Below are 9,488 nucleotides of genomic sequence, written 5' to 3' on the forward strand. Positions count from 1 at the left end.
TTATTCTGCAGATAAACTGACATAATTAGATAAAAATAGATAACCAAGGATATTCCCTGGAATCCTGTTTATGAGAAATGTGGAGTGAAACTGGTATGTTTCAATAAGGGGTTATTTCAGTAAGATGCTGTCCATCCATGCAATAGTGTTGTGTAGCTGAAAAAAAAGAAAACCCTCAAAATGTGCTGCTATAGAAAGATGTGGAAAATATGTAATTACGTGGAAAAACTTAATTTATGGAATGCCCATATCTGTGTAAAAGAAAAATCTGACAGAGAACCATTTTAGAAGGAAGCACGAGAATACATAAACCACGATAATGTGTAGAGATGGGGGGTGGAGGGGATGGGGCCAGGGAGAAAGGCATTCTACCTGGAGAATGGGGAAGGGCTATAATGACCCTAGTGGTCTCGGAAGCTGGCCCCTTCTGAGCACCTGCGTCACTGGCTGCATGCTCCACCAGTGAAGGGGGGATGCACGCCTGCACAAGTGAGCTGGTGGTATGTCCTATGGCCCTGTCTTAGAGCCATTAAAGAGGGCTGATTCTCGAGCCCCTGAATCATGGATGTAAGTCGGAGACACCTAACTTCCTCCCACAGATACAACAGGCAGCATTCACTCCTTCCTGCATCTCTGATCCCACCCCGAAGTTCTTTCAGATTCCTGCTTGGTCGTCTTCTCCCGACTCGTCCTCACCTCCATCGTATGGCCACAGTTAAATGTGTTTGAAGGGGGAGAGGGAGGAGACCTCAGAGAGAAGGAGCCACTGTGAAAGCTGGACAGGCTGCTTCCACTCACAGGTGGAAGCTCTTAATGGATGCCTTTGTAACCCAAAGCGAGTCACAAGTGTGCCAACAGCTTGGAATCTGTACTGTTCCTGACACAGGTGAGGAAGCGTGGCTGCATTAAAATGGAAGATTCCAGTCACCACCTTTAGCTCAAGTAAGAAATGGGTTTACAAAAAGAGATTACACAAAAAGAAAATTAGGAATAAATTTCTTCTTTTTGGAAAGACCACACAACAGGCTTCCTGTTTCTACCAGGTACCAGCTGTGCCACATTGAGCAAGGACCTTACAGTCTCTGGTCATGTGCAATATGTTGTCAGTAACCATCCGCTGAGTTGACCAGGGGCACTGTGCTCAGCCTTTCATGGACATTATCTCATCTAATCCTCCCAACAGGGTGATCCCTTAGGCTCTGGAGTTAGAGCTAGCTTGTAGAATCCTCATTGGCTGGTCGAGTTATCTTGAGCAAGTTATTCAGACTCCACATTTGTAAAACAGCACTCATAATAATAGCATCTACTCCAAAAGGTGGTTGGGACGACTGTAAATGATGCCTGTGAAGGATTTAGCATGTTGTCTGGCAAAAGTGCTCTACTGATAGCTATCCTCATTAGCTCCATTTTACAGATAGGAAAACTGAGGTTTGGGGAGGCCCAAACCTTCTAAAGGTTGATGATTTCTAAATTTGCTTGTGACAGTCTAGGATTCCAATGAATTTAAAACTGGACTTGGCTTTCCAGAAAAATCTCATCTATATCTGATTTGAGAATTACACAATTGTGCCAAAAGTGTAAATCCACCTGCTTGGATCCATTGTACTGAGGAAAGAAGACAATCCCTACCCCTGCCCCCAAGTAAAGCTCCCAAATAAGAGAGGAGTAGGAAAAGTGAATTCCTCTTTCCTCCCAAGTGCCTTCTCCTCCCGGCTCCTCCACTTAGTCCTGACCGGGAAGGACAAGGGCAGAGAAATCCCCAGAGTCCCAACCAACAAAGCTGCAATACAAGGCTCATTTGCCAGGGCGCTAGGGATGGCCTCATGGAAAATGCTACCATAAATGGGCATGTATGCCTCAATCTCAGCCCTCACACAGAAAAGTAATGATAACAACTACCTTGTACGGAATAACACATCTATTTCAGACATGAAAATAAAAAAAAAAACATGGTGTTTACAGGGCAGGCCCCAGAAGCTTCTCAAAGAAGGCCCAGCTAGTTCATATTTTGGACCCTTGGGATGGGAGCCCACCTAAGGTCATCAGGCCAGTTGATTATCACGCCAAGGGGGACAAATAGGGCCTTTTATTTTAAATTCGCAAAATGTCAGTTTATGTTTCCTTCGAAGAGATGATAAACACTCGCTTTCTTGGAAATGTTTGGTCCCACCAGAAGCCTGACTCCAACTGTTTTTGTTCATGATAAAGAAAAAAAAGATGGTGGGGTCAAGGGTAGAGACTTGGCGCCGGACAGACCCTGGCATGGGCTCCACCACCAGCTAGCTGTGCCACCCTGGGCAAGCTACTGAACCTTTCTGAGCCTCAGCTGCCTTGCATATTCATCAGGCATCATAGTGCTTCCCTTAAAAGGTGGTTGCAATAATTAAATAAGATGCAGCAAGTCGAGCACTGCTACAGTGCCTGGCACATACGTGCTCCATCACTGGCAGTGACTTCAGTGGGAAAGCACTGAGGAAAGACCGCTTTTCCTTCCACAGATGTTCAATATCCTATTTTCTACATTGCCATCTAATGACTTTCGTTCAGCATCTTTAAGAGCCCTCTCTTAAATAGGAGCCTTAAGGAAACCAAACAACCCGAGAAGACTGCAACAAACAGAACTATGTAAAGCAGTTTGCTAACAGCTGTCCTGCCTTCCCTTTGCCAAACCCTGGCCAATTTGCAATTTAGTCTATGAGTTCTTAATGCTCTAGCTAATTGCTCCCTGTCTTTGGTTTCTAAATATTTTCTTTTACTGCTTAACAGGTATGGCTTTGAATGGTGCCTTTCCTCAAGCAGCAAAATCCCCACCAGCTCTCTGTGCAAGGAGAAAACTTACAACAGGCAGTAGCCACACTTTTACTTACTTTGCCCACTTTGTGGGGCATGACAGTAACTTTGTACTGGCTGCTTTGTGGAAAATCCCAGTGCAACCTTACATAATGCATCCACAGGTCATGGAGGCAAATGCCAACTTTGGCATTGGTCTGCGTATTTGAGGCCCCTAGGGTCAACCTGGATAAATTTTTTAAAGTTTGGAGGGAGGGGGTCTGGAAGGAAACTGAGATGTAATAAATGAACTGGATCATAACCAGCCTGTCTCTCCCAGGTTATCAACAAGCACATCCTCTGAACTGATGAAAAACACTGCCCTCTCTGAATAATATGTGCCTATGTGTTTTTAACTGAGTTAATGCCTTATCAGCAGAACTAAACAGTGCTTCCAAGTCGACGTGCAGTGACACTTGGTGTGACTATGTGATAGAAATGACTTTTGAGTGACATTCTGCTGCACTCTTTTTGTGCCTAGAATAAAAGTTAGAAGCCTGGCTGTGGAGGCTGGACCTCTGTCTGAGATTTGCAAGGAAGCACATCTCCCAGATTTCCCTCATAGCAACACTCTCTTTATTTTTAAGTGTTTTTGGAGATTCTGGTATAACTGGAGTTGGGCCCAGGCACTGTCTGTCACCTTTCGAAAGTACCCTCAAAGTGCTACTTATCACTGCTGGTTTGGGGAAAATCTAGGGTGATGGGGCAGAAAGAAATAAAAATTGTGAACCCGCACCCTTTCACCATAGTCCCTAAGAGGTGGACAAGAAATACACCTCACTGCTCCCCAGCTACTGGATGCCCTGGAAGACCTTTAAACCCCAGATCCAATTCCCCTCCCCGCCCCCCACCATGCCACACTACTTACAGATTTCTCGCTGTGGGAGATAACGGAGAAGGTGGATGGAGAGCTCAGATCTGGTACACCTCCCAGGCAGGGGCGTCCAAATCTCCTGGCTCACATGAGATGCCTCTCTTTATAGACCCGGAGCTACCCGCGGGTGGGAAGGGGGAGGCCGCCCAGAAGGGTGGAGTGGGGGAGGGTCCCGCACTGCTCCATCCGCAGCGCCCCCTACAGGGCTGGAGAAGCGGGGCTTTTGTCCAGGCCTTCTGGCGCACCAGCGGCGCTCAGAGAAGGGCGCACCTGGGGCAGATAAGCAGGGGCAAGGCAGAGGCTCTGGGCAAGGGCACGCCGTGCAAAAGCGTTAGGACAAGTGTTTCATCACCCCTACCACATCCTGCCCCTCCCGACCCCGGCTCCGGGACAGTCACCGAGACTCCGGGTCCCTAGAGAAAGAGGTCGAGTGGCCAGCATCTACGGGGGATGCTTGAGAATTGCTTCCCTGGGTCAATTTCAGCCGAAGGGGCTTTAACCGCTTCCTATCCCTGGGGATCCAGCTGACTCGTCCCCGCCCCACTCCCTATTTTATTTGCCCGCGCTATTTGGAAAGGGAGTAGGCTGTCCTGCACAAAGGGTAGAAAAGGGGGATTTTTTGGACTTTTCGAAGTGCAAGGCAGAAGCCTTAGACTGCTGGGAATTGTGCGGGAAGGGGAAGTTTTTACTTTTCCCAACTTGCCATCCCGACCCCCCGCCCACGAGAAAAAAGAATCCCACTGTTGCCACTTCAGATCCGCGGCTGCTCCTTTCACTGCCTGTGTGACCTACGGCAAATCGGTTCCCTCCTCAGGGCCCCGGTGCCCGCAGCTGAAACGTGTGTGATAATTAAGTGCTGTAATTTGCCAGGTGCACGTCAGGATCGAAAGACAATGCGGTGGGACCTCGCCCCCTTGCAAGTTCCCTTCAACTGCCTCTATCTGTCCCAAGAAATTCTTGCAAAAGAAGCAGCTAAATTTTTTATTGCACGTCTCCCTTTTCATACCACTACCACTTATCTCTCTCTCTCCCCATTCATTGTCTGACACTGTGTCTCTCCATCACAGTTTCTTTCTGTCACTCTGTCCATCACTGTTTCTCACACGCCTCACTCTCCAGCCTCTGAGTCCCTCCGCTGCGTCTCACGCTCTCTGTGCCTCTGGCTGCAACCTCTCTCCCTCTCCCTCTGCCTGGCCCTCCATCTTCCCCGGTCTCTCTCCCCTCGGTCACACGCACGCACACAGGCCATAAAAGGAAGCCGCGGCGGTGGGCTGGCCCCACGCCAGGCCGGGGACCCGCGGCAGCCCAGACGCCCCGCTCCCCGCTCGGCACGGACTGCGAAGTTCCCGGTCCAGCTCGTCCGCCTTCCCCGGGCGAGGCAGGCGGGCGGGCTGGGGGGCGCTGGGCGGGAGACAACCCAAAAAGGGCAGGCGCGGGTTCCTGCCTGCGGAATTCCCGGCGCCGCATACCAGCCCGGGGCTGCCCGCTCCCCCTGACTAAATATGGTGCAGAGAGGCCTCCGGCTGGGCCCGGCGTGCGGGAGGGGCCGCAGATGACAGGTCTGCATTGCAGACCCCCTTTGTCCCTACCCCATCCTTCCAACATCAAGCTCACCTGGTATTCACCCCGTGGCCGGCGGCAGCGCCTGCCAGGCGGGATGGGAAGGGGATCTTTCTGCTTGGCGCAGAGCCCCAGCCCCACGTGGGTTCCAGCCACTTTCCAGCCAGTCGGTTTGGGGAGAGGGTTCAGGAGTTCAAGACCCTTGCGAGGCTCAGTGCTTGGCATATGCCCCATCTTATTCCACAAACCCTCCCCAGGTAACCAAGGCAGGTGATGGGGGTAGGGCTTTATTAATACCCCCATTTTGCAGATGAGAAAACCGAAGACCCAGAGGAGGGCCCCAGCTCTCACTAGGACTGGAGCCCACCATTGCCATGATTCACCTCCGGAGAGATTCCAGAGGAAAATGCCCAGGAGAGTTGAGTTTGAATCTGCCAGTGCCAATTGCTACCTGTGACCATTGACAGGTAAACCCTGTCTTGGTTTCCCTACCTGTAATATGGGAAGAACATCAGCTGTTCCTGGCTATTTGTAAAGAGTCCTTGAGATGATCCATGTAAACTGGACATCTTACGTTGCTTCCTGTTAGTTGCTATTATTCCCAACAAACATGAAACCAAGTGGCACCAGGCCTCAGGGACACAATGGTGAGAGCCTGTTCTGTCCTCCGTTTGCCTATAGGCTTCCAGTCCCACTTGGTCCTTCCTCATCCTCCCAGCACCTGTTTTTCAACCCCCACCCCTCCCACAAAAAAACCACCCAAGCCCAGTCCCCTGTCCACCAATGGGCCTAAATCATGGAGTCGAGACAGTATTCAGCTGGCCGGGGAAGTTAGGGGTAAAGTTTTTCAGAAAATGATGAATGGGCTGCTTCCCCACGTGCCTTTTAATGTTAGACTCTAAAAGGAATGGAAATTGTCCCTGCATTCGCACAGAAATGCCTTGGAGCAGAGAAGGAAGGGGAGGGAAACTAAGCTGATCACTACTGCCACCCTCCCTCCACCCCCACCCCCGTGCCCTATAGTGGAAAGATAATCCAGGGCAGGCTGTCTTTTTGGCCTCAGAGTAGGAAGCTACATTTTTTAAGATTTTACTTATTTATTTTTAGAGAGAGAGGAAGGGAGAAAGAGAGGGAAACATCAATGTGCCAGAGATATACAGATGACTTGCCTCTCATATGCCCCCAGCTGGGGACTTGGCATGTGCCCTGACTGGAAATCAAGCGACCGTTCGGTTTGCAGGCCGGCACTCGATCCACTGAGCCACACCAGCCAGGGCAGAAGTGGCATTTTTACCAGGGGCATTACCATGGGCACTTTCCAAGGGGCTGCATTTGATTCTTTAAAGAACTTGGTAAGGAAACACTAAATTTTACTGCATTGTCTCACCTACTGAAGTAGGTACTTTAAAAAATCCCCCCAACCCCCACCCCAGTTGGTTAGAGCATCATCCAGATATGCCAAGGTTGCTGGTTCTATCCCTGGGCAGGGCACACACAAGAAATGACTGATGAGTGCATGAGTGGGTGGAACAACTTGTTGATATTTTTCCCTGCCCCTCCCCCTAAAATCAATAAAAAATAAATTTAGAAAGTGCTCATGCATTTTGCTGTTAAGAAACCAGGTTTGGTGAGTTAAGTAACCGGCTAAGGTAGCACAGCTAGTTAGTTGTGGGGCAGGAATTCAACCTCCACCCACCTGTCTGATGCAAAGTCTGAGGTTTTTAACTCATGATCTGCTGAGCACCAGCCCACAGCTTTAGGATTATCCATGAACCTCTCTGAACTCATTTTCTCAAGGAAAAGCACAAATGGTCAGAATCTTTGCCTCAACTACCTACTGGGCTGTTAAATATGACATGTGAAGGGTTTATATAAAGCATTTCATACCTTGCCGGTACATTCTAGAAGTATTCAGGAATGACCATATGTGCACATAACATTCTATAAATATCTGTCCAATGCAGAAACTCAGATGTTTGAATCTTCAAAAGTGCAGTTATAGTAATTAAATCAGATGCCTCCGTTTTATTCCTCATGGCTCAAAAATCCAGTTATTTTAATATTGGGGGACACAAAAAGTTACTTTTTAAAAAATGTTATTTCAGCTGAGAGCTCGAGTACATTTTTCCCTGGCATGTCTTTTCTGTGAGGTGCCACGTAATGGGACTTTCCTTGAACTCATGAAACAAGATGGCAGAGGAGAAATTTTTCACTTTGAGTCTTTTTTATCAGGTAGCTTTATTTGTCACTGACTTAAAAAAGCTCCAAAGTGTAATCCCCTCTAGCTTTTAATATTATCAAAGATTGGGTCCAAGCCTGGTTTACTCCTGCATGTGCTTCACAATGTATTTAAAAGTGTATCAGCACTCAAGTCATCCAGCTCAAGGTTCGCACAGCACTCTGCCTTCTTTGAATAAAGGGAAGTTGTTCCTCACTGAGAGATCTGCTCCACTACAACTCTGCTGCACAAAGCACTTCTGTTTCACTCATGACAGCTCCATGCCTCTCCAGGTACAAGTTACACTGTGCAGTAACCTGCAACGCTCTTCATTACCAATTTCCAACGCTGGTATCTTGGTAACTCCATATTCTTCACCTCTATCGGGAAGGACCCTAAGATTTTCAAAAAAGTAGTTTTCCGGTTTCTTACAAAACTGAAGATGTTCTTACCATATGACCCAGCAAATTATGTTCCTTAGAACTTACCCAAATAAACTGAAACCTAATATTCATACTAAAACCTGCACAGATGTTTACAGTAGCTTTCTCATAATTGATAAAACTTGGAAACAATCAAGATGTCCTTAAGTAGGTGAATGGATAAATTGTGGTACATTCAGGTGATAGAATATCATTTGGCACTAAAATAAATGAGCTATCAAGCCATGAAAGGACATAGAGGAACCTTAAATGTATATGACCAAGTGAAAGAAGTCAGTTCGAAAAGGTTACATACTGTATAATTCCAATGATAAGACATTTTGGAAAAGGCAAAACTATGGGTACAGTAAAAAGATCAGAGGTTGCCTGGGGTTGAGGGGAGGGATGAATAGGCAGAAGGAGAGATTTTTAGGGCAGTGAAATTACTCTGTATGACACCTTAATGGAGGATACAAGTCATCATACATTTGTTCAAACCCACTGAATGTACACCAGCAAGCGTGACCCTAAAGTAAGCTATAGACTTTGGGTAGTAATGATGTGTCATCAAATCACCCAGGTGACTCAGCCCCTTACAGCCCAGATTTGGCACCCTGCCACTTCTGGCTTTTCCCAAAACTAAAATCCCCCTTGACCAGCAGTGTAATTCAGGAAAATACGATGGAGCAGCTGATGGCAATTGGGAGAACTGTGTGAGGTTCCAAGGTGCCTACTTTAAAGGGGACTGAGGTATCATCGTCTTATGTACAATCTTTATCTTGTATCTTTTTCAATGTCTGTTTTTCATATTATATGACTGGCTACATTCTAGACAGACCTTGTATACCATTCTGGTAGGTTATGTTGATGGGGGAAACTATGTATGTGTGGGAGAACCAGCAGGGTATATGGGAAATCTCTACCTTCCTCTCAGTTTTGCTGTGAATCTAAAACTGCTCTAAAAATATAGTCTGTGTTTTTTAAAAGGTAGTTTTACCTTTCATTTTAAAAAACTAATGAAGGCCGCCCTGGCTGGCGTAGCTCAGTGGATTGAGCGCGGGCTAGGAACTAAAGTGTCCCAGTTTCGATTCCCAGCCAGGGTACATTCCTGGGTTGCAGGCCATAATCCCCAGCAACTGATGTTTCTCTCTCTCTCTCTCTCTCTCTCTCTCTCTCTCTCTCTCCCTTCCCTCCCCTAAAAATGGATGAATAAAATCTTTAAAAAAAAGATAATTTGTTAAAAAAAATAAAAAAATAAAAACTAAAAAACTAATGAAGGCCACACAGTCCTTGCAGAAGTTACTACAAAAATCAAATACCAAGTGGCTGGGAAGCATTGTTTTAAGTCCCTTTAAAGGCATATTCTCACAAATGTTAATCCTTCGTGTACACTTGGATTTAGGTTGAAAGAACACATCAGATTTTACATAATCATACAGGCATGTGAGTCATATACAAATGTGTTCTTGCACATAATTATAAAGCTATTAGTTTATTCTATGCAAACATATATGCTAAACTCAAATTTGTCATCTTCAAAAGACACCTCTGCTCCTGCTATGAGTGTTTAGAATGCCCAAGTTTT

At 46.9% G+C, this 9,488-nt stretch overlaps 1 protein-coding gene across 3 annotated transcripts in view; it reads right to left on the reverse strand.

Moving 5' to 3' along the window:
* Positions 1-3,843, reverse strand: part of MYH11 (myosin heavy chain 11) — a 118,773-nt gene extending 114,930 nt beyond the window's left edge. For all 3 annotated transcript variants that reach the window (XM_045819291.1, XM_045819290.1, XM_045819292.1), the window contains exon 1: positions 3,698-3,843. The gene's annotated coding sequence lies outside the window, so the exon portion shown is untranslated. The remainder of the gene's footprint in view (positions 1-3,697) is intronic.
* Positions 3,844-9,488: the final 5,645 nt, after the last annotated feature.

The sequence above is a fragment of the Phyllostomus hastatus genome, unplaced genomic scaffold (genome assembly GCF_019186645.2).
Source record: "Phyllostomus hastatus isolate PE091 unplaced genomic scaffold, TTU_PhHast_1.1 phas_scaffold_385, whole genome shotgun sequence".
NCBI lineage: Eukaryota > Metazoa > Chordata > Mammalia > Chiroptera > Phyllostomidae > Phyllostomus > Phyllostomus hastatus.